This window comes from Cyrtonyx montezumae, unplaced genomic scaffold (genome assembly GCF_038088225.1).
Source record: "Cyrtonyx montezumae isolate F1298 unplaced genomic scaffold, pur_monq_1.0 scaffold_18, whole genome shotgun sequence".
NCBI lineage: Eukaryota > Metazoa > Chordata > Aves > Galliformes > Odontophoridae > Cyrtonyx > Cyrtonyx montezumae.
In genome coordinates, this window is record NW_027071914.1 from 14,480,763 (window position 1) to 14,506,839 (window position 26,077).

A 26,077-nucleotide genomic window follows, 5' to 3' on the forward strand; every position below is an offset into this window, starting at 1 on the left:
GCACGGAGGGAACTTTGAACAGCACTGTGGTTAATGGAGAGCATATGAGAAATCATCTGCTGAAATGACCAAGGCCAAGTGTGTCAGTTGGAGGTCAGCTACTTTTTTAGACTGGATGTCAGAGTGGGAACCATGAACCAGACTTGTTGGGTAAAGCATCCTTCATCCGTTTGCTGGAACCTGATAAAAGGATTCCAAGACAAAAACTCCTCTCTGCCTTTTCCAGCTGTATTAGCCAACCCACTAAAGGATGCGGTCCCATCGTACACCCTGAGCCTCATTTTTGTCCTTAGATGATCCCAGCTTCAACAACAGTGTACTGAAATATTCAGTGAAAATCCACAGCAGAATATAACATATCCTGTGTTTATGTGTTCGGGACAAGGAACAGTACTAATCAATGAGAGCAATGCAACTCAGCTGCTCTGCTTTTGGATTCCAGAGTTCAAACAGCAAGCCATAGCATGAGGTAAACCATGAGAAATGTACCCCCAGGAGCTTCAAATCTTAGAATCCATAGGAAAAGGCTTCATTTCCACCAAGGACGCGGTAACAAGTGAAAAAGAAAAAACAAAAAGAAGAATGAATTATTGAAGAAATGATTGTCTTGAGCTATGTGTTTGGCTCTTCTGGAGGACCAGAAAAAACTAAAACCCTTTCCAAGGCTGTAATACAAACACTCAGACTGCACTTTTACAAAGGGTGAGCAACAAGTCGATGCAAAGCAACCGGAGACTTGGATTGCTTGGGTTTCTACATTTAGCTACGTGATTTCAATATTTAAAGCACACCTTACTCTACTTGGGAGCCGCTGAACTGTACTGTTTGTTTACAAGGTACACCTGTAAGATGACCGTGCTGTTTAGGTATCAGCTGAGAAAAACAAGCAGAAGCAGAAGGTGACCCGTGATCAGTTCTTAAGTGCCAGATGAGAACACAGGTAGCCTAATAGAATCATAGTTATATTTGTACAAAAACATTAAAAAAAAAAGACAAAAAAAAGTGTACTGTATGTAGATCTGTTTAGAGAAAAAACAGAATACTGTATTTTTACCTTTAATAAGATTATCTTGTATACTGTCATATTTTTACCTAAAACCAGGAAAAAAATAAAATTACCTCATAATATTTTGTGAAATACTTGCCTGATCTTTTGGATATCCTGAACATTTTGTTGCTTTTCTGCACTGTTAACAGTGAAAACATTCAAAGAAGCAGTATTGCTGTAAAACTGGTGAAGTCTGACAGAGTCAAAAGGCAAAACCTAAACTAAAATCTACCTCAAGGGAATGAACTCAGGGAACTGGAAGCTCTGTGACCAACAGCAACCTGTAAATGCGACTCCTTATCAGTGGTGCTTCGTTATTAACACATTTCTGAAACTAACACAGATAATCTGCTACCTTTACATGATCATTCTTGCAATGCAGTGTTATGATGAACCACTTAGATGACAGCAACCATCGCAGAGCACCATGTGCCTGCATGAGATGGCTGCTACATGTAATAATGTTTGCAAGTCACTGGTCATCTCTTTGGCCTGATTTCCTCTCTTAAATCAGAAAGTGGTTCTGATTTAAACTATTCTTCTTTCCCCCTAAGAAGATGGAATATCTTTCATGACAATACTGGTTTTTTTTTCCCTACCTGCCCCTGTGCAAATCTCATTTCAACCTTGGTAAAACAGCATTGTTGCCACAGCCCTGTCTTAAAGATATGTTTCATTACAGCTCTACAGCAATGAAAATGCACCTAAAATGTGCATATTTAGATGCAACATACCGTAAGAGTTGTCCTAATGTCCTGTGATGGAGATGGAAATGTTCTCCTGGTGCTGAGTATCACAGTCTGGTCATGTTCTGGTCAGCACAAATAGCAGCACAGTGTGAAAAGTTTTTGTAGAGTGATGTGGGGCACAACCATGTTCATCAGCTGCCATCAGCTGCCCTGTGACTTGTGGGGTGAGCAAAGCAGCACAGCCCTGCCCTGAATGCAGGAACTTGCTATGAAAGGGCATCACATTTTCTAGAAGTTCAAAAGGAAAGATGGACAGAGAAGAATACAGTTTAAAAAAAATGTGCTTCTTCCCCTCCTTCACATTTACATTCCATGAACTGTCAAGGCACTGAGTTTCCTTGTATAAATATTCATGACAAGCAAAATCCCACTTCTCCAAAGCACTTTTCTCATCTGGTCCCATGAATACTAGCAAGGAAGCTGCGTGCTATGTTTTCATGTGCTACAAGCAGAAACGATGTTAAATTCATTGCATGGCTCATTCTCCAAACTCTGTTCACAAGAAACTAAAGTTAAGAACCTTACTAACTGATCCCTGAGAGAAGTCAGGGATTTTGGAGAGGAAATATCAGTGCAGCTGGGTCCCAGAAAGGTCAGACCTGGGGTGTGCAGCCCCCTGTGTCATCACCACACTGCCCCTGCATTCAGATGGTTTCCTTCCTTGCATCAGTGGATGTTAACAGGAAGGAGGCAGCAGGAGGCATTAGCATGCCTTTAAAGTGGGTGAACTGCTGAACTTTAAGCTACCAACCCCTGTAGACAAATGATGCAAATTCTGAACCAAAGGAGATGCCCCAGGGCCCCTGGCACTTCCAGCAAGCCAAAGAAGGTGGCCTAACTAAATACAGGAGAGGTTGAGCACCACTCAGCAGGACCCCTCATCACCATGTCACAGGGAGGCTTCATATCAATATTGAGATGTCTTCAGAACAGCTTAATTTAAGCCACTACAAACAGAAAGGGAGATAACAGCTGAAAGAACTGAGCTGGATGGTGAGCTTGCAGTGCCTTTAGCAGCAAGTAGAAGTGTTCTCACTTAAGGTCACTTGAGAGAGATTTAACACAAACATGCAGCGTGATAAAGAGGATTTGGAAGGGCTTAAAAGGTTATTGAATAGCTAACAAGCTTGTTAATAATTAAGCAATATTTACTATAATGCAGACTAATATGTAATTCTCATATTAATGATTGATTACATTGATGCAAGGATTTAATTAGGGCTTACCCAGCAGGAGGGAAAAAGGATCTGGAGCTGAGGTGAATTTCCCTGCTGCAGCTACTGGTCCTCACTCAGGGCAATTGGTCCACACGTACTGAGAAAGCAAGAGGCTGAAGGCTGAGATCTTCCTGAGGATGTATGCCACGCTCTAGGACATCAAAGAGGATAGCACACAGACCTGATAGCATAAGTTTAAAAACTGATTTTGAGAAAAGATTTTTTTTTAATATAAAAATGGGGTAGGGATTAAATCTGCATGATGATTTCAAAACAGAAGTGCATTCATCCTCTAACAAAGCTTGCTGTGTGCCTTCATGCAGAAACAATACTGTCAATCATACCTGCAGCCTTCCAGGCCAGAAGAGAGTATCTTCTTCCCAACCTCACATCCATACTGACAACCACATGAGCTCACATCTCCCCAAGTCCGTGAGTATCACCATTTCCATGTCACACCTCACAAGCATCATCAAACCTGAAGTTTTTGGGATGACAAGTAGGCAAGCCCAAAAAGGGGCTGCTGATTTGTTTGAGGGGCAGACATTGAGGGCATCTAAGAGAGACAACCCAGCTCGTGGCTTTCTGGCAGTATCTGACTGCAGAAAAGCAACGTTATTGAGATTAAAGAATAACAGTAAGTGAATAGCAAATAATAGCTCCTTGGAAGCAATATTCACTGCAGAGTAAAAAAGACACAGCTTGAGGGAGTTTTGTGTGCATTAAAGGTGCTTACCCACGCACTGTGTGCCTATTACCACTCCTGAAGAAGCGTCACACTACAGGCTAAAACAACAGCCACAACCTGCAATAACTCCACAAGCCCTATGCCCCCAAGTAGCCAGGCGGTGTGAGAGGAGGGCAACCACTGAGCGGAGTTTCGGGAGCGATTTTTTCTGCCCTTTCTCGGAGCGCTACGAAGCAGTGCCGGAGCTGCATGTCGCAGCGGGGCCGGCAGGCAGCGCTCAGCACCAAGAGATGCTCAGCGCCCGAGCTCCACCGGGAAGCAACAGCTACAGGAGGAGAGAAATCCTCTTTCTGCAGGTCGCTTTCTTCTTTTCTTTTCTTTTCTTTTCTTTTCTTTTCTTTTCTTTTCTTTTCTTTTCTTTTCTTTTCTTTTCTTTTCTTTTCTTTTCTTTTCTTTTCTTTTCTTTTCTTTTCTTTTCTTTTCTTTTCTTTTCTTTTCTTTTCTTTTCTTTTCTTTTCTTTTCTTTTCTTTTCTTTTCTTTTCTTTTCTTTTCTTTTCTTTTCTTTTCTTTTCTTTTCTTTTCTTTTCTTTTCTTTTCTTTTCTTTTCTTTTCTTTTCTTTTCTTTTCTTTTCCTTTTCTTTTCTTTTCCTTTTCTTTTCTTTTCTTTTTTCTTCTCTTCTCTTCTCTTCTTTTTTCTTTTCTTTTCTTTTCTTCTCTCTCTCCTCTTTTCTCTCTTCTCTCCTCTTTTCTCTCTCCTCTCCTCTTTTCTCTCTCCTCTCCTCTTTTCTCTCTCCTCTCCTCTCCTCTTTTCTCTCTCCTCTCCTCTCCTCTTTTCTCTCTCCTCTCCTCTCCTCTTTTCTCTCTCCTCTTTTCTCTCTCCTCTTTTCTCTCTCCTCTTTTCTCTCTCCTCTTTTCTCTCTCCTCTTTTCTCTCTCCTCTTTTCTCTCTCCTCTTTTCTCTCTCCTCTTTTCTCTCTCCTCTTTTCTCTCTCCTCTTTTCTCTCTCCTCTTTTCTCTCTCCTCTTTTCTCTCTCCTCTTTTCTCTCTCCTCTTTTCTCTCTCCTCTTTTCTCTCTCCTCTTTTTTCTCTCCTCTTTTCTCTCTCCTCTTTTCTCTCTCCTCTCCTCTCCTCTCCTCTCCTCTCCTCTCCTCTCCTCTCCTCTCCTCTCCTCTCCTCTCCTCTCCTCTCCTCTCCTCTCCTCTCCTCTCCTCTCCTCTCCTCTCCTCTCCTCTCCTCTCCTCTCCTCTCCTCTCCTCTCCTCTCCTCTCCTCTCCTCTCCTCTCCTCTCCTCTCCTCTCCTCTCCTCTTTTCCTTTCCTCTCTCTTTCTAAAACGGTGCCATCAAACCAAGGGAATGCAAACTGAAGCTTTGCCTTGCTTATTTTTGCAGAAAACATCTTCCTTGCTCCCACGGGACCGCATCTTTCAGTGTCTGGCACTTATTCCCACCCCCTCGAAGATAAAAAACCTCCCTAAGCAAAATTTGCACTTCATCTACCTGTTGTCTTTAGGACCAGCTGTGGTTGAGCCACCACCTGCTGCTTACCGGACAGGGAGGTTCAGCTATTTGCACACACTTTAAAAACAGATTCTGTTCTACACTTAACACAATAACAGTAGGATTAGGTGCTGCTCCATACCTACTTAAGTCAAAAAGAAATCGTTGTGAATTGAAAACACAATCACATTCCTGCAATCGTCTCACATAACAAAACAGGGTTTTCTTGAGCCATCCTTCACATTTTAATAGCGCTACCATCAAAACAGGGAAAACACCAATATTTAAGGCACATAACACAGGCATATTAGATACGGAGATTTTGATCCAAAAGTAGAAATAAATTCTTCACTATGAGGGCAGTGAGGGCCTGCCCATGGCAGGGGTTGGGTCTGGGTGAGCTTTAAGGTCCCTTCCAACCCAAAACATTCTGTGATTCTAAGCGCCAAAATATTTGGGATAGCAATGTAAGTGGCAGCAGCAAGCCAGCTCCTGCTCCCCTGCAGCGCACTCCCTTGCACCCTTTCCAAATTCTATTAGGAACTCCAAGATGATGGAGTTTCACTCTTCATAGGCACACACGTCCTTAGCAAAAGACACCACTTCAGTAATAAACTATACTTCCTGAAATTTATTTCTTGCTGTTCTTGCAGTGATGACTCAGAAATCTTTGCATTATGAGAGCTTAAACGGTGAATTTTATGCTCCCAGACGCAATTAAGAGTTAGGCAAAAGCTCCAGAGTCGAGTGTACCTCTCCTGCTCCAAACCTGGTTTAAACACATTCCTGACATTTAGGTCTCCAAGATACACCATCACAGAATTATTGGGATGACATCCTCAAAGCTTCCTTTGATTTTAATTGGAATTTTACAGCAGAAAAGCTGAGTTATCCCAGATAAAGAAGTAATAATAATAATAAGGAGAAAAATAATTATGATAACAGTAATAATAATAATAACAAAACATTTCAGAAGCACGCAACAACTCTGCAAGTGAATATCCAAGAAATCAAAGCCAGCCCATCAGCAGCTCAGTATTGGTCCCACTATTTCAAGCACCCCCTGAAGCCTCAATGCTCTCCAGCAAACCCGAGTTCTGGGCACATATCCAGGATGAACCCCAGCCTGCAACCTCCTTGGGCAGAGGACTGTGGTTCAGAACCATATTGGTACCATCTAAGTCAGTCCTTGAAGCCAACCAACTCCATCACTTTGAAAATACCACCCACGTTCCATAAAATTCAGATCGGAGATGCAACCCACAGGGATTAATGAGGGTTTGGATTTATTCCTCAAGAGCTTCTGATAGTTTTATTTTTCCACTGTGCCACTACAGTCTTCCTACACAAGAAAGTCACTCGCATGCTTCCAGCTAGGAAAAAGGACTTGATTTCACAGCAAATAAAAATTGCATTTGGGTAAAGAAAAATAAATAAAGCAATTACTCATGCTGTACTTCAGCACATGAAGAGACCAGGCACTCATTTCTGCACTCCCCAGCTCCTTCACTGTGAGTACTCAATGGTTTTGTGAGTTTGGGCAGAGTGGGCTGGAAAATCTCTTGATGGTGTTACTCACATATGCAACCTCAGCAGAACATCTGGGTTTTGCCTTCCTCTGTCAATGTATCTTCTTAGATTTTTTTCCAAGTTTGAATTGGACATCCTGGGGGATAGATGATAGAGAAGAAAATAGAGAAGAAACTCATTATTGTCTCAGCCAAATAATTGTGTTCTCACTGACTATAAGAAAATCTGTTTGTTCCCCTCATCTCCCCTCAGACAGAAAAAAATAACATTAATCTTCACTTTGCACTATATCATACAATCTGAGTTGGAAGAGACCCTTAACGGTCACCTGGTCCAACTCACCTGCAATGAACAGGGACAACCACCAGCTCCATCAGCTGCTCAGGTTGACCCCAATTGTCTCTAGGGACAGGGCAACTACCTCTTCTCTGGGCAGTCTGTGCCAGTGCCTCACCTCCCTCACAGTAAAAAATGTTTTCCTTCTGGTTAGGCCCAGAATGACATCATGAACTATGGCAGTCTGATGCTTGTGATATTCCTGCTTCTGCGTGTGTATCTTTCTGAGTGGCATTCTGTATAATTCAGCACAATTCTGCACGTTCCATTGTTAATGTGCTCAAAATACACATTACTCAGCTTGACGACTAGGTTTTGTCTTACAGCCATCTGGATGGTTTATTTTAGAAAGTGAATTGGAAGAACAGTGCTTTATTCACAGTTATTAAAAGGGCTCCGTGCAAACACGAGGGCTGCAGGGATGGAACTCCTCAACGTGCCTTTGCCTTCCTCCTATCAGCCTCCAGCCTCAGCTTAATCTTAGCACTTCTCAAGATGGTGTTTTTTTTTTGAAGGAGGAAGATAAAATTTATCATTAACCACAGTGCTTTTATCATGGATACTCATCCAACTTTAAACAGAAGCACCATAAATCTCACCATAAATCCACCCATCAACAACCAGTGTTTGCACACCACGAACATATGTTGACCTGCACTAGGCTGCAGCTGGGTAACAGAATTACACTTCATGATGATGCCAATTAATATGCACATGAGACTTACCTGGCAATGGCAGGAGGAGAAAGAGGACAGGGTCCAAAAGCCCTCAAGGGCAACTTCAGAAACCTTGCACTAGAAGCTCAGTGGCTGAGGTGGCTGGAAAGCATCACTTGACTTCCATCTTTCATGTAGCAGATGTCCCAGTCAGCCTGTGGGGAGGCAGAAATACACTTGACAGCGGTGCAGAATGAGCTGAAACGGTCACAAAGAGTCACTGAAATGTGGACCCGGTCATTGTGAACACGTGGTATTCACAGTATTACCAACTTTCTAACTACGGGGTATTTTCACGGCCCATAAGGCACTGCAGGATCATTTGCAGTGGCTTTTACCCAGGTTTTCTCCTCAGAAGAAGCTATGGAAGGTTTCCCATCCCTAAACCACTCACTAAAGGCTTTGGGGACTGAGTTTGCCTTCCTCTGTGTGTCATAGGCAATGCTGCTTGTTTAGAATGTTTCCATTAGTAATTACTGCACAATTGAATGAAGTGAGGGTGCTTTGATCATATAATCATTATATCTCCCCTGCTTTGAGGCTAACCTTGCAGCGTGACAGCATCTGTTTTAATCCCCAGGTGGTGCCAATAAAAACAAGAACTGGTAGTTTAATACAAAGCTATCTGTGGTCTTCTATTCCTTTAATAGCTAATGATGGAACAAAACTACAAAATATAGCAATAATCCCACAGCTGCAGACTACCCATTAAAGCAACACAAGATGTGCAAAGGATGCCTGTTAGCACGCTCCAAGCCAGTGAATCATCTAATGCCCTCCCATATGCACAGAGGATTGTAGATTTTATTTATTTTGCCAGTAGTTGTCAGAGCCAAAATAGAAGTGCATTTAACAGGGGATCGAAAACCATCACTATTAGGACTGGGATGGAACCTCTTAAATTGTCAGATTTCACAGCAGAGACTTCATGACACTTCTGCAGAACTTTCATAACCCTGCCGTGTCAGAAAGTCAGAGGACTTCTTGCAGCTTGATCTGCAAAGCAAATGCTAGCTGGGAAAAATAAGCAAGGCCATCACCCATTACATTTCACACAGAAGAGTACTGAAAAATACTAACAAGACAGAGAATAGATTTGGATTGCTGAAACAGATGGATATTCCCTGAACATAAATGGCAAGTGTCAGTTAGACACATCAGTTTCTTCCCTGCTGTAGATGTTTAACATGAGAAACAAGAAGATTAGTAGGGTCAATACCATGAGCCTGCAAAGGTCTCTGTGATCTCAAGTAAGGGGAGTTTACCTATAGTGCTCTCAGTGTGGTCTCCAGAGAGGCATTTTAGTTGACACTAATTGGCACAGAAAGATCAATGCAGCCACATATACAAGCTGCAGTTTTTACCTAGGTCTCTCTTTTCCATCCTGTATGTTAGCACAGAGAGAGGTACCGTATATGGACAATTTTTTTCCCTGGGATGATTTGTGCTAACTCCACAGTCTCTCCAGTAAACTCATTTTTCTTGAATCCCCTCTGGTACAGGGGTGACGAAGGCAGTTGTGATTCCTGGATCTATGCCCTTGGCAATCTTGTGATTAATACCACATCTTGGTCTTAGAGTCTTGGGATTTTGAGAATGCTGTGGTTGAAAATTTGAATCTGCCAGACCACAGGAGTCTGAAGGATTTTCAGTGCCACTTATTTCCTCTGTGGCATCAGATCATTCTCATCACTACACTATTTTATCCAGACTTCACATTCCCAAAAAGAATCCTACAGGGGTCTCTTGCTACCTCTTTATGTCATACAGAGAAACACACTCCTGATTTTCTGCTGCTCTCTCCTTTGACACTCCATTTTTACTGCATTATCCTACTGATTCTTCTCCTATGTAAACCTGATTAATTTATATATTTTAAATTATCTTTCTATTACATTTTCCACTTGTTTCTTGTTGGCATTACTGATATGATCAACCCAGGAGAGGGGAGGATGGAAGTCTTGCAGGCTCAGCAAAGTAGTCCCCTCCTGGAAGACCTGTGGAGTGGTATACCAAGCATTCTTTAGTCCTCTTTGAACATCTGATAAGGTTTGGAGTTACAAATATGACCCTCCATCCTGATGATGTGTATATGTTTTGTGTATATAGAATCACAACATCATTACGGTTGGAGAAGACCACTAAGATTGCCAAGTGCAACCTCAACCCATTCCCACCATGCCTGCTGAGCGTGTCCCCAAGCGTCACACCTCCATGGTTCTCAAATACCTCCAGGGATGGGGACTCCACCACTTCCCTAGGCAGCCTGTGCCAGTACTGACCGTGTAGTTAAGAAGGAGCTAAACTCACCTTTGTATTATGTCTCAGGGGTTTCTCCTCTGGCTCAGCGTCGGAAGGATTTGTTTAACAGTTGCAGAAGTAGGAAGAGTGCTACAGTAAAAGTAAACCACATTAACAGGGAACAATAAAGCCATTATATAGATTACACCTGCTACAAGCAAGAGTTTCTGTGTGTCCAAGGAAAGAACTGTCACTTGTGCTAGCAAAAACTACTGCCTTTCTCCACAGATTCGTGGTCAGCTGTGGACAACACCGTGAGCAGCGTGCATAAGAAAGATGCTCCTGCCTTTCTTTCATGCTGTGAGGTCTTCCATGGACCAAAGACCAGCCTGCAAATAGCCCAGACACCATGGTCCCTGCTGGGACATGCTGAAAGAATGAAGGGCTCACAATGTGTGAGCTGGCTGGTTTGGAATCGTCCTCATTCACCTCTGGAAAGGCAAGGAGCACCAGAAAGCAGTGCTGAACAGCTGCCGTGGTCCTTCCCCAGGAGGACTTCTCTATGGGAGATTTACTGCTGTCACCACACAGACACTGGGCAGGTGACAGCACTGCTCAGACACCTACCACAGTCCCCTTTGGGCAGTGCCAGGAGGAACAGATCCAGCCTTGGCTCTCTGACACTACAACAGAAAGGATAAACTGAGTCTGACTTAATGACACTACCTAAAGAGAAAGTGCTCGTATCGCTGAGGATTTAAATTATTCTGTCATACATTGCTTCTGGCATGAACTGTTGGCATGGAGACTATTGCAAAATGTAATACAACATAAATAATATATTAATGGCAGAGGAGAAACTGGAAGTGATTTAAAGAGATACTGAGCTGCCAACTGAGCTACAGTTCGGAGTTTATCATACAAACAACAGGGAAAATTATGATTAAAGCTACAAAGGGCAACAGAGAACACTCCTGCTCTGACGAAGTACTCTGGCCTTCAGAACAACTCAGAAAAGACTGATTTGGCAGAGGGATGAAGTACTTCCTAAAACTTTTTTTCCCACCCAGAAATGAAAGGAAGGATGTTGCTTAGAAGAGTACAAGCCTCATCACAGCATTCACCAGGATGAGAGCAACGCTGCCATAGCTTCTGCCTCACCATCTTGGTTTGCCTTGGCAGGAAAATCAATACTCAGAGTGGAGAGAAGGCGACAGGAGTCAGCAAGGCTGAGCTAGGTGCCCAAAGCTGGCAGTGGGGATGGCGTTCCTTAGCACGGATGTAGACCATGAGTGTTGGAATCAAGTCATGTATGTTGAGACATGAGGTTTCCACAGGCTCAGGTGATTGCAAAGCTGTTAATAAAACACAATCATAGAATCATTAAGGATGGAAAAGACCAGTAAAATCATCTAGCCCAACTCTCAATCCATCAAGAGACAGTAAGACAGTTGGGAGAAGAAGTGATAGAGCTGCTCCTGAGCCAGCACAATCAATGCCTCAGAGCCAGGCCCACTATGCTGTAGTAGTTGGCCTTAGTGAGTTCACACCATAAAGTGACAGAATCACCAATGTTGGAAAAGACCTCCAGGAGCATGTATTCCAAGCATTCACCTAACACCAATGCTTCCCGACTAAACTGCATCCCTGAGAACAACATCTATACATTTCTTGACCTCAACTACTTGCAGAATTTTACCCCAGTGCAACACATTTGCAAATTATGTATGTCTGAAGGAATGGGACTTAAACCCTCCCCACTCCTTTTCTCTTCGTGGGGCTTTGAGATCCACATCCCTTTCTCCAGGACCTGTCACTGGTTCTTCAATGTACGTAAATATCATTAAAAATAAATAAATCTTCTGAAGCCCGATAATATGCAATTTACATAAATCATAAGAACTATTCCCTAGGAGAGTGAATTGGAAGAGAAAGCCTGAGTGGTTTGGGAATAACTAAGTCTATCTGATCTAAATATCTGTGAGATAGCTGGAGATGAAAAACGTCCATATACAATGCAAAACATCAGCCACAATTTAAAAGCCCTGTCTCCAGACAATAGAAATATCCCAAGTAACAATTCTAACTGCTAAATTTCTTACACAGAACTTGCAGAACTTCTGACTAAATGCTCCATGCATCGCAGAGCAGCACCGCAAACATGGAGAACAATGGAAACTGCAGTATAATCACCAGCAATTTACATACATTTGTTAATTTGCTATTCAAAAAGAACCAGAGAGACACAGGGCTCTGCCTGCAGGTGCAGCTAAATCAAGACTCTGCTCGTGCACACCACTGCATACTTGTGCAAAATTTGTCCCAGTGCCTTTTGCACAAATGTGTACAACTTCACTTAAAATATTTTAAGCATAATTTTGTGGTAGAAAGTTTAGAGGGGCAAAGAAACAGCCAGCAATGTTACATGGAGCTAACATGCATGGAACAAAACAAGCTCATGTCTCCGTTCTTTTATTCAGTGAATGAGGGCAAGTGCTTGGACTAGTCCAGAGCCATATCAGTTTATTGCACACTATCTAGAAAGCTGCGTGAGGTGCTTATTGACTCATGGGATGTGGGGAAACACGGGAGAATGGTGTGGAAGTGCTCATTAAAGTGTTTAGCACATGCCCCCATTGTGCTTGTCTTCCTTCTATTGTCTCTGGGGCAAGGCAGAGTCTGGGCTGTTCCCAGAGAGAGGATGTCCGAAGTCAACATCAAAACCATTTTCCTGGGAAGTGGATGCTGATTTATAAACAGAAGCTCTCTCAGTGGGGCCACAGAGCGTCCCCACGGTCTGGCTAACGTCACCTCCACCCCTCCTGCCCCAGAGGAGAGTTTTCCTGCCCCACCTGCTGGGCCTGGGCTCCTGCAAGGCATGCTGCTCTGCGCCAGCAATGCCGAGTCCTATAGCTCTATGGCTTCTCCACGTCAGTCCTCTCTGAGGACCCCCATGTACAAGACCACAGACTTCCAACCTGCTAGTTTCATCATTTTGCTGCTCCCTTTCCTTTTTTTTTAAACATTTTAGTAATATATATTTAAAAAACAAAAGAAGTTTTGTTACTTACATTCATTAACTAATCGCATATTCTAGAGGTAGCCAAGGAGAATTCCTCTTCACTCAATGCAGTCCAGGCGAGGCAAAAAGTTGGATGGAAATGTCTTTATTCAGAAATGACTGCTCTGTAATTCCCACTTCACAGTAGAAGAAAAAAAGATAAAGAAAACAGAGGCCTTATTCAGAGCACCTGCCACCATAAGAACAACAACAACAAAATAGTCATAGAAAAATAGCTATCAGGAGGAAAAAAACACCCACTTGTGTATTTTTTTCTGATGGTGCCATGCTTCTGTTTGGAGCCAGGACTCAATGATCCTTATTGGTCCCTTCCAATTTGGGTATCCCATGGTCCTATAGAAGGGCCCCACTGCTTAGTGCCCTGCACTGTTCCCTTTCTCTGCAGTATTCCACCTCCTCCCTCTGCCTCTTCCCTATTCACACCCTATAGTGCTGCAGTCAGACATGTGTCCTGACTGCCCACCTATGATTGGGATCTTGAGACACCAACCTCACTCCGGTCAGCTTTGGTTTTGTGATTATCATGCTATCACGTTGCAGTATATTTCCATTACTACAGTTTCAGATGTTTTACTTTATTTCCACTAAGTGCTAGCAAAATCATTTGTGAAGGCACTTGTAATTAGGCAAGTAATTATAAGCACATTTATAGTAATTCATCAACATTAGGTGGCTCAGGAGAAGCAGATTTGCAGGCAGGTGGGTCTCAGCAGCACCAGCACCTTCTCACTGCAGAGAATTAAGGCAATTTGTGATAGATACAGTGGTGTAATCACACTTCTCCTAGCTTTGCCCTGTAGATGTTTCCATCATCCACAAGCAGAAGGGCTCAGATGCATTCCTCACCCCGTGTCATTATGGCCAACCCAATAACACACAAAGGGCACTGCTTTGCTGTTTCAATGCCACGTGTTGCAACCATGGCAATAAACAAATAGGTTTAGCCTCTCCCACTCTCAGGGAAACAAAATGACGTATAAAACCATGAGAAATACCAAATGAAATGCAAAACCACAAGCTCGAGCTGTGGGCATCTCTGCTCACCGAAGAGGCATTGGACAAGATGCTCTTTAAGGTCTCCTTCCAACACAATTCCATGATCCTGTGAAAAACCAAATACAATTTGGCACACCCGGTGAGCCTGGTAGTGACCAAGCCACGCCAGCTGGGAAGGACGTACCAGAAGTGTCCAAAAGTGCCCAACATAAATACAGCGTGGGAGAATGATAGCTTCAGATATCAATGTTAATCTCCCTGCCCGAGCTGCCTTGAGTTTGGCTCCGCTTTTATGACTTGCTGTGAGCTACCAAACAATGGCACCTAATGAGCTGTCAGCACGCAACAAAACTTTTGGAGATGGTTTCTCTCCTGCGGAAAATGATAGTTCTGCTTAGCTGGAGTGACGCCTGCGTGCGAGGAGAAGTCAGAACCTGAGATGAACCTCTATTTAATTTCACCACCTGTACCCTCGGAGCTACATGGGCTTGTTTTTCTTTAATGAGAGCACACCTGCTTGTAGATGCAGCCTTTCTGGCAGCAGAACTCAAATGTTCACATTAAATATGTTCCAATAGTCTGTATCTCACTTCGGATGTTCGTTTCACGGGCGATTACTGCCCCAGCCTTTCACACACCATTTCCCTGTGTGATTGCAGACTATTTTCTGAAGGAAATTTAAAAGCCTCCTCGAGACACGCAACAAAATTCCTCCGGGTAAATAGAGAAAAACCTTCCCAAATTGCTTTGTGACCGTTCTCAGGTGAGAGCTATGCCTTCCATCTTTGCTCACAGTGGATGAAAGCAGAGAGCTGCTCCTCACTGCCACGTGCTCGCCTTGCAACACCACACTTCATGCACCCAATCCCTCCTCATGGGGTTAGTGCTTCCCCATTTGGGGTGCCATGCAGTGCCCTGCCTTCCTCAGATCAGTAACACTGACCTCACCTGTGCACTCGGTGCTTCAGCTGGCGGAAGGTGTAGGAAATGCTCTTCATGCATTGCTCTCATCATCAGGTGATCGTTTCCACCTCTGTGTACCTACCAGGAACAGCTGCAGGGATGTGCTGGCAGCATCCTGCTCATTCTGAAGGAGAACTTCCCCAAAAGAGCTTTTCTGCATTACCTCACACCTTTGCTACCTGGAGCAGGTGCACGTGGGAATCGTGCTCTCCCCTCCTGCTCCATCACCTGCCCACTTGCCCTCCTTTCACACCTCACACTGTGCAGCCCCCAGACACCCAAAAGCCCACAAACAAACACAGTTCAGTAACGAGGTGTTTAAATGCTCTAACACCCATGCCAGAGCTCCTGTTGCTAATAGAAACATGTTCCACTTCTATAGAGGCAGTTTCCTCGGTAACTGATGCCACCACAGGGCCCCATCTTGCATGGTGCTGACTGCTCCATGGGAGCAGAGAGCCACAGAAGTGCTGTGCATCATCCCATACACAGCACCATTACAACAGGCAGCGTCCAGAGTAATTTCAAAGGTGAATTTTGATTTCCCTTCAATACAAACCAGTTACAGGAGGGAGGAAAACATTAAGCCCATCAACATGACATCCAATCAAATGCTCTAATACAAGAATAGTCAGTACTCTGCAGCATGCAAGCAATGTTGTGTGCTGTTTGAGTACGTTGTGGTCACTCTCTACCACTCTTGGCCATTCACTTCAGTGTCAAAGACAGGAAACTCCCGAGGAGTGGAATGATAATGAGGAATTTACCTAAGCATTTACAGAACAGCACATGGGCCACATGGCTCAGGATCTCCCTGTCTGCTTACAGACCTTGTGCTGACTGAGCACGGCCTTGTCTTGGTGGCAGTGGGCAATGCACTCTCCACAATATCATGTCCAAACTGACAAAATCAGTGCTTGAAGTGGTCTGTAGGATAGATTTTCCTTAGCTTCTATGGGTTTAGCATCATGACATAAGGAAATCTCTCTACAGAAATAGTGCAAGGAGCTGCTTTGTCAGCCAGGCCTGGCCCTCAGCTGGGTAACTCCCAGCACTGACCACCAAGGAACCAAGATGCTACTCAGTTGTGAACCCAGAATCACAGAACCGTAGGGGTAGGAAGGGACCTCTAGAGATCATCGAGTCCACCCCCCTGCCAAAGCAGCTCCCTACACCAGGTTGCACAGGCCAAGATGGCATCTTCACGTTTCTATTGGCACCCTACCCATCACTCAGCTGTCTTCTGCCATCCTCCCTCCCAGTCTGTCATGTCTTATCTGTCTTCGTCGTTTTTGTTCTGCTCCTCTTTCTGTTCTCTCCTTGTCTGTTCTTTCCCTAATTCCTGACATTGATTTGTTTCTCTTCCAGTGAAGAGACTAATCAGAGATTTTCAACGCTTTCTGCTCCTCCTCATCCTTCATTCTGCTCTCTTCTCCCTCCTCATATCGGCCTCAAGCACAGACCAGGCCACTGAAGGCAATCTGCTCTGAAAGCCTTCCTGAATTCTGTTTTCCTTCTTGGAAACAATCCCAAAAACAAATAATAAATGCTTCTTTTAATTAGAAAGACCACTGGCCTAGCATTAAAATTACCTTCTGCTGACAGGATGCACTTAACTGACTGCTGATTTGCTCAGTCAACGATGCTGCAGGATTTGTTCACTAATTCCAGCAGTGAAAAAGAGTCACTTACAACAGACTTGAAACAGCACCCGCAACTATGGCAGCACATCTGTGGTTAAGGTTAAGGCAGTGTGCTTCTGCAATCTATGATTTCCAGGCTTCTGACTTGGCAACAAATGACCTGCTGAACCAGAACCACTGCGCTTTGTTCCTCAGCAGTCTCTCTCATCTGCAGCACCACTCTAGAGAGGCAGGAATTCATTTTTAAACCAAAAAAACTTTGCAGTTGAGGCAGTTCCCCACCCAACACGTCAGTCTTCCCATTAGACAAATGGAGAGGTGCCAGGAGTTTGTCCCCCAGCTACAAAAGCAGGCGCATCACTGGGCTCATGGTAGTCACAGAACCAACACAAAGCCACAGGGTGACTTGAAGTCCTTCCCTACTGCTGGGCCTCAGATATCCTTAATGAATAAAAACCAATTAGAACCCAACCTAAAGCTTCTCTGACTCTCCTGAGCAGGGCAATCTACTCATTTCATCTTTGCATCATTTCTTAATGCCAGTAGTATCTTGGTTTCCCTACAATGTTTTTTAAATGGTCCAGGAGGGGATTTTTTTTTGGCTAAAGCTGGATGTCAGCTCTCACACCGAGAATCCGGTTTAATTTCCGTAAATATCAACACAAAACATTTCCCTCCTGGCTAGACAAACACGCTGATATGATCTAACAATTGATGTGTAGTCACGATGCCTATTTGCCTCCTCATGTAGAATGCATCATGTTACATTACCTGTGTCTTTATGCCCTTATAACTTCCAGGACTGGAGCTGGGGGGTTGCTCATGCAAGTTCCTGCTGTTAGCAGGAGACATCCACACAGATCTTCAGCACTGCTGTCTCTGAGGGTATCACTGGCTGTGCCTGTTCCCAGAAGAGGCACAGCCCCGAGCTCTTGAAAGCAGACTGACTTGCTGTACTGTGAGCCTCCCTGTGCTGCAGATGCCAACACCCCACAGGGCAGACTGCCCCGCAGACAGCAGACTCACCCAGCTTTCATGCTGTGGGGGCCTGAGGTTCTGTCTCACAGCGGGATGTGCTCAGCCAAAAGAAGCTGGGCTGCTGAGATCTGCTGCTAAACCTGCACTGCATCACCCCGGGCAAAACACCTCACTCTGAATGATGCCCTCCAAGCAGCTCTTCCAGACGTGTTTGCAGCACACCCACACATAAAGCAGGTGATGCTGCAGCGACCTCACTACAGCAAACTGCTCCAAGGTGGGAAACTGCTCCCCAGCCGACTGAATTGTTGAAGGCAGACTTAAACAAAAAGCTCTTTCCTCCTCCCTAAGCTTCTTCTAAACGACAAACACCCTAACTCCTTGATTGAAGGTTGACATTTCCCCTTGTTTAAGTGGTGAAGCCTGGATTGGAGACATCACTCATCCTGTTGGCTGAGAGCCGGATTGGGCTGGGACAGGCTCATTGCTGAATTCACACTGCCATACAATAGCAGGAATTATTCTGTTGGGTATTCAGAAGTTACATCTGAGTAGCATGCCTACAGAAGGAGCACAGGGGGCTGTAGTGGAATAACTACTGGAAAACGTCCACAGGTTTGCCACAACAGGTTGTTTTTACAATCGATATGATGGCATGAAGTGTCAAGTATCTGTTACAAATGAATCCCTTGAAACAAATCCCAAATCCATCCTGGTCTGCACTGGCCTCTGCCTTTCCTGCAGCTCATCACCAGGTGACATTTTGGAGCTGGCAACCATCAGGCTGAAATCTGTGCTTCTGAAAGGGTGCTCAGCTCTGTCAGGACTGTAGCTGGATTGGGCATCACTTGGTGAGTTCTTCTCCTGGTAAACACACACAAACAAAATGCAGAAACACAGATTTATTACATATAATAAATGACAGCGTTGGACCTGAGGATGTGTTACCGACTCCTTCTTATAATGAAAGAAGATAACACATTATTTATTCCTGCAGGAGGATATTTAACGAAATTACACTCTACACATAATTTATAGGGTAACCTTGTCTCCACAACCTTTTCCAGTGGAAATAAATTAGGGACCATCCATCATGAGCAAACGCTGCCATTCCAGTCTCCCCCAGCAAGGTTTCATCCCAGACCACGCAATGTCACCACCACCTGGAGCCCATCTCATCCACCTGCAGCCGTGCTGAGTGAGCACACCGTGCCTGCGAGCGATGCAGCCCCCGACAGCCCAAAAATCTGGAGCTGCCTGCCTCAGTTAATCACAGTCAGATTCCTCAGGGCATTTATCCACTGGGAGATTAGTGCAAACCACACAGGATGCAAATTCTCAGAGCTGTGAGTATTAAAGCCTGCTTGGTGCCCACTGAAATTGATTGCTTCCACTTCAGCCTAACCCAGTTCCCAAACTGGCTGCAGCCCAGCGACATCCAGGTGATGATGGAGAGCAGCCAAAGTACAGCTCAGCAGCATTGGCTCTGCCCACTCCTACAGCCATGCCAGATGGGTCTTTGGACGTGTTTCCAATTAAAGGTAGGAGAGTCACTCTCCCTCACTTCCTACCCACTGTTTTATTTTAAGTAATGAATCACAAGTTTTTTGGTTTTTTTTTTCCTTTTTTCCCTTACGAAGCTGAAAATGCAGTTTGAGCTTTTCCAGTCCTTCAACATTCCGGACCTCTGCAACACCACCAGCAAGAAACCTCTGCCACTAATGAACATTCTTGTAGCTCTCAGCATTGCTAAGTGTCATTTGTCATAGAGGATGTCCCTTCTCTGATCTCTTCAAGCATTCCTCATGGCAACAGACTTTGTTTTTCCCCAGTTAGTAAACTCATTTGTGATGTTCAGAAATAAGGGAAACTGAAATTTCAGGACTAGCTGGAGGCCACATCCAGGATCTCCTGACCTGCAGCCAAGGCAAGATGATTTACCACGCTGAGGTGTTCAGTGTCATAGAAAGAGGATTTTATATACTGAACAGAACATGAGATCTTTGTCACCACAAGGTACCTGGAGAGAAGAATCAGAACAATGATAAATGAGGACAATCTGTGCAAGAAGACACTCTATTGTGCAGACAGAGCCGTTGCATTTGGGCTGTCCCAAGGAGCAGGATGCATTTGCTCAGCCCTCACTCATCCACCCAGGGCTGTGTCAACCCCAAACATGGTGTTTGTTAAAGTTCAATGCAGTGAAAAAGCCTTCTGAGCCTGGAGGATAGGAGTTTCTGTCACTCAAGTGCTTTTTACAGGCAGTGACATAAAATAAAAGCCATAAAAAATGAAGACTAACGAAGAGAAAGCAGAAACCTCGGGAAACAAAGGCCGACGTGAAAGCTGCAGATCGTTTCATGAGCTTGTTCAAAGGGTATGCAGGTACCCAAGACTTTTCTCTTTTAACTGGTAAAAATAATCAACACCTACCCACCTTTGAAGTTCAGTGAAAATAATGAACTGGAGAATATTTATAGGAAAAGCCATGGAACATGAAGTACTCCAAAGGACTTAGGTAAGTGCCACTTTCTTTAAAACAGTTTTAGAGGAAATGCTTAAGGAAGCTTTATCAGCATAAAACATATTTTGAAATTCATGAAAATTAATAATTGGCAGGGAAAGTCAAGTCCATCTTGAGTGGAATGACTTAACTCTGTTGGACAATATATTATTTTTACTAACTCTAATGGTTAATCTGCAAGTTGAGAGAGGAAAATTCTCTCCTGTTGTTAAATGTAATGGAACAAAGCAGGAAACCTCTCCATCTAGCAAGGACTTTATGGAAACAAAATAAGGTGACAGGTTCTATTGAAGAAGGCCCATTCTCCAGAATAAAACCAATTAACCCAGAGTGAATTGAGGAAATTGATGACTCTGATGCATATTTTTGCATATGAATGGCAGAGTCTAGAGTTTGAATTCTCCTCCAAGAAGCTCTGGACAGCCACAGGGCCTTTGCAGAGTCCTTCTCTTTTCTGAGGTTTCTCACATGCTGAATTTTTGGGTTCCACACTGGAAGAGTCCATCGAGACAAAGCAAAAGTGGTTGCCAAATCTCATTGAGTTTCAAATGAAAGCCATGCAAACTACCAGACCATGTGGTATCTGCCTCTTTGGGTTAGAATGGGTAAGATTTGGTGCTTACTAAAATCTAAGATCAAATGTAATTGCCTCCAGACTTTCTGTACCACTAACATTAACATTCTGCCCTTGAAAAATTCAAGCCATTCATTTATCTCATCTCCTCAGGTTTTATTTGCAGCCTACTCATCCAACAGTCATTTCTACTTTTTGGCCTAGTTACAAAACTGTGAACCTAGAGAAACATGCTGTCTGCCTGTCTCTATCTTCCAACACAGAACTAACAATGCAGTTTTTCATAGGAACACTCTTTCCATCACAAAATCTCTGAGAACAAATGGTGGTTTGGTTTTTCTGTTGGGTTTAGGGGTATGTGTTTCTTTTGTCCTTGTGTTGTGCCTGACACACAGCATGGGCCAGATTTGCAGTTAAGTAGCATATAATAGGATCTGCAGCATAACATGGCATAATGAATGATAACAAGCAGAGAGGTAAATGATGTCATTTGGAGCACACTATCCCTGCGTTGTGTTGTAAGCTCTTACTTAATAATCTTGTGCTCAGGTCTCTTACTGTACTATAAGTTTGCCACTACCATTACACGTAGCTGAGTGCCTAGCTAACATTTATCTGTAGCTCACTTTCACGGGGCACACTTACAGCCTGTGCTCCTGTTTATCCCTTTTTTATTATTATTTCCCTTTCTGCTTCACTCCCCAGCTTTGTGGGGACAGTAAGTGCTTCTAGATTCTAGCACTGGCCTCTAACTAGAGTTGACCCTCACAACGTTCCTTCTGCTTCCTCCACTAATTAATAAATGAGAAAAAAAGCTTTTCATATTCTAACACTGTTGACTTCTCCTTGGATCTCCTTAGAAACTACTCAAGCTCCACTTCAGACCCTCTTTCCAGACCAAACCATGAAAAAGGCAGCTTTGGCTCTGACCTGCACCCAGCAACTGGTGCCTCTGCCCCTGACCCACCTGCAGGGTTTGATCACTTTCACATTCCCCATGCCTACCCCTTGCCTCAGTTCGGAGCTCACATGGTTCTCAGCCCTCTTCCCATCTGTGCCACCTCCCTCTATTTCCATCTTCAGTCTGCACTTTGGAAAACAAGCAGCAGAAGCTAATACAAGGCTGTTTGCTTATATTTCTATTAATCATCCTCCCTTCATTCCATCTGCCACCTCTCTTTTTCAGCCTGCCCCATCCACTTCCCAAATGTATAGAGCTCACAATGCAAAAGAGTTAATCAAGTCCAATCTCTCAGTACCGTCTCTAGCATATGCTGTTCCATATTTGGTTTCCAGCAAGGGATGCTCACTCCCAGCCTCATCTCCATTGTTTGTGTTATGATGCCCATCAGATAAAATGAAGAGCGTAATTAATTAATTGGTACCCAAACTTGAGGGATACAAGCATCACTAGAAATAATAAAAATAGTTCAGCTGTAAGTGATAGCATCTTTCAACCATATCTTCCTTCACTGGATCTATTATTTGCATGGCAGCAGTAGCAAGAACCCCAGACAACCCCTGGACCTCATCACTTCAGACTCACTCAGAACAGTGGGCAAATAAACAGAAGCAAAGGACACGGAAACAGGCAAAGACAGGCAAAACTCCTCACATGGCCTAAACTGTGCGCTCACTTGAATATTACTTGCATCCATTTCCTCCCCCACAGCCAACCCTGGTGAGTTGTGCTGATAATAACTCACAAACCTACCGTTCTCAGCAGCAAGGGTGTAAAGGGAAAGGGCTGGGACACGTTTAATAAAAATATCTTATAATGTTTACTGACCAAAGAGGCATTCAACAGATGCTCCATCTTTAGCTATGCTTAAATTATTCCCTAAGGAAACAACATAAACTCCACACTCTGTCTTACAAAGTACAAAAATAAACAGAAAATGTAAAATACATGGTCCTGGTATAGAATCAGGATCCCATGCATAAATTGCTATTTCTCCTTTGCTTAAATACTTTCTGCATGATTATTGCTCAGTAATTTATTTCTTCATTGGTCACTAAAAATTAAATGTCAAGAACTGTTTATCTTACAAATTTTCAAGACTAATAGCGACTCTCCTATTTCAGCTTAAATGATGCTGTTAGAGAGATACATCTTGATGGATTGCCCAAATAAATCCAGGTACAGAGATAAAGGAAAACCAAGAGCTGCTTTCATTCCCCCTTTTTCTTAGTTTACCAAAGGGACACGAGAGTACTGTGATCAGCACTATTCTTGTTAAAGCTTCTGAGGTGGTTGCATCCTTTAGAGAGGAATGAAAAATCACCACCTGGAATGGATTAAACAAGGACAGCTTTGCTACTTTCAGGTCCTTTCCATAAGAACTGCTCTGCATCTTGCATGGGAAGCAGAAGGGGCTGCATGGGGTTGGATGACACCCCCACCCCAACAGCGCCAGCCACACTCACCCCATGGCCAGCCCCATCCATGAACTAGACAAGACCAAAGATACCATTTGGCCATCAGTTTACACAGATGTTGCCATGAAGTCTGACATATAATCACTTTCCACCTTGACTTCTGGGTGGAAAGTTTTGGCCAATACATCAGACCCCAGGGGGGAAATAGGAGGTAACGTAGCTAAAGTTGGATCTGAGCAACAGCCCAACATGGCCCAGCACAGACTCAAAGAATCACTGAGGTTGGAAAAGACCACTAAGATAAGCTAGTCCACCATACCACACCAGCCTCAGATGAGCTCTCCAGGGCTGCTGCAGAGCCTGAAGTAAGACTGCAGCATGCACTTAGTATAAATGCTTCCCTGTAATTAAATCACTTGCTCATGAGTTGTAAATGGAGGAAAAACGGGCAAAGAACTTCAACACACATATAGCCACCATATGTTAATTCACAAAAAAAAAATTATACCGATTTATTTCTTATGAAACTTAAAAGACAGAATAAGAGGCAACTTAGAAACATTCTGGCATCACTGCCAGGAGCTTCCCTTTATCTTTGCTGCAAAAGCACGAGTTGGGTTTTCTCTCCCTTTCTTGAATCTCAAACACAAAACAACACTTACTACACCTCACTGAAGTCCAAGAGCTGCCACCCACCTGCTGCCAGCAGACCACAAAAGCATAAGGTTTGGAACAGACCACTAAGATCATTAAGTCTGACCATAAAACCACCACCATGCCCACTAAAGCATATCACTGAGTGCGACTCTACCCTTTTCTTGGGTAAGTCTTGCTGACTTCCCCAGTGCTTTGTGCCTCGCAGGACAAAAACATGCATCTAGATGGGGAAGCTCTGCTACTTAACTTTTGGAGCTCTCTCACCACGTCACTTCCCACCTTACATTTGAGAAGAAGCTGAACAAAAGAATCAAGCATCGGGGAGTCAATGGGTCTGACTCATAGTAATGTTTCTCCAGATTTAGGTAATTCCTCTCAAAACTCTGTTTCACAAATGCATAAAAACTGAATTCAGAGACCAGCAATGAGAGCACAGCAATTTCTGTGAATAGTGATGCAGAACTAGAGACGCTGTCTTTGAGAAAAAGGAAGGATGGAGGTAGAAAGTGAAGCAAGGAGTTGCCCTCAGTTGATCAATTACTCGCTCAGTGAACAGATTAGCAAGATGGTGACGTGCTTGCCTAGCTAAATTGCTGGCAGCCACCACTGCGGATCTCTTGCTTACAGAGAAGGAAAGTGATAGAGATTTAACAACCTGGGGAAAGTTCTGTGGGCCTGGAGACAGCAACCACCTTCACACATTTCTGGGGATGTAAGAGCTGAGGGTGGTAAGCAAAAGCACAGATTACCTCCAGGTAAATGGACCGAGGAACTGAGTTCTCAAGGGAAATGCCTGCAGAAGTGTAACCCTTCACAGGTTCTGGCATTTGCACGTTAGGAAACTGCTCAGCCCATCACCTTCAGGGAGTTAGAGCAACAGAGACCTCAATGTGAGCATTGGGCTGGGCAGGAGGAACGCACCACAGGGATGAAGCTGGGTACATCTGGGGTCCAATATCCTCCCTGCCACCACACAAGGGCTGTCAGCCAAAGAAAACATCACGTGCCCACAGAAATGGGTCTACTGCACCTCTCAACTGCTGCAGTGGAAAGACAAATACAAACCGTGTCCCTTTCCTGTTCCTGTGACTTGGGTCTATCAGGAGGAACTGCTCCAGCTCTGCCTTCCACTGCTCCACAGCAGCGATGCAGTTCCAGCTGCCAAACATTGCTTGGATGTTAGAGGAGTTTATTATTGAGGAAACATGAGCAGACACATTTCATTAGGACTCCTAAGCTGGAAAACACTTCCAAAATGTCTTGAAGAGAAATACACATTAGGAGAAGAAATACGCCATAAAACACCTCTTCGAACAATGCTGTCAATGAACTTGGTAGGAGAAATCCTCTTATGATACATTTGTTGGTGATGGAGACAGTGGGGTTCATTTTGCACTATGGCAAAACGCTTCTGGAAGATGGCATTGCACACAGATATGAACACAGGCCCTGAGATAGGAGCAACCTAGATTATCTGTACAGTTGTGCACTGCCTGCAAAGGAAACGAGGGTAGCTTGCTATTGCATAACGATAGCCTCATTATCATCATGACTCACTTATTTTTACAGCACAGCTTCTTCTGGTGTCAGACCCACAGTTATCTCCAAATAAGAGGGCGATATTCAAGTTCTTGGAAATCAAAATTGGAACAAAGGAAATTTTGCAAAATACATTTCTGCTGATCTTCGACTGGTGCCTGTGTGTTAATCTATCCCAGCCAAATCCCTGAGTGCCTTCATGGACAAACAACTGAGCTCCTTCCCCTAAAATTACGCACTCTTTCTGCAGTGTCCTTGTTTTTAATTATTCCATTAGAAAACAGAAACAATAACATGAGACTTATCTGAACAGTGACCCCGAAACATGAGAAACTTGCAACCTCTGCACAGTTGTCTGTGAACTGAAAAAAAAAAGGTTCAGCTATTTGGCGACCAGAGGTATTTACTCTGCTCTGGGGAGAACGCTCAGCTGAGGACCCACAGATTTTTATCTAATAACCCCTCTGGTGACAGCTTAATAAGGAATTTGAACTCAGAAAGCATAGCTGAATTTCAATAAGCTGCTCCTACACACACATACACACACCAAAAACCAACACTGAAAATTGCAGCTCCTTCTAGCCTAGAGGTACTTGCACTGCTCATGGTAAATCCTGGCAGCGCACACGAGATGGCTCGTGCTCTGTGCACTGATAGGCACAGGTCCCAACACACACACTGCTATCGTGTGTACAGCAGGGGTGTTGAAAAGCAAAAAAA

The 26,077-nt window shown here is 43.9% G+C and overlaps 1 protein-coding gene across 1 annotated transcript in view; it reads right to left on the bottom strand.

Moving 5' to 3' along the window:
- The window catches only part of TGFBI (transforming growth factor beta induced), a 170,670-nt gene that overhangs the window by 37,857 nt on the left and 106,736 nt on the right, over positions 1-26,077 (bottom strand). The window lies entirely within an intron of this gene.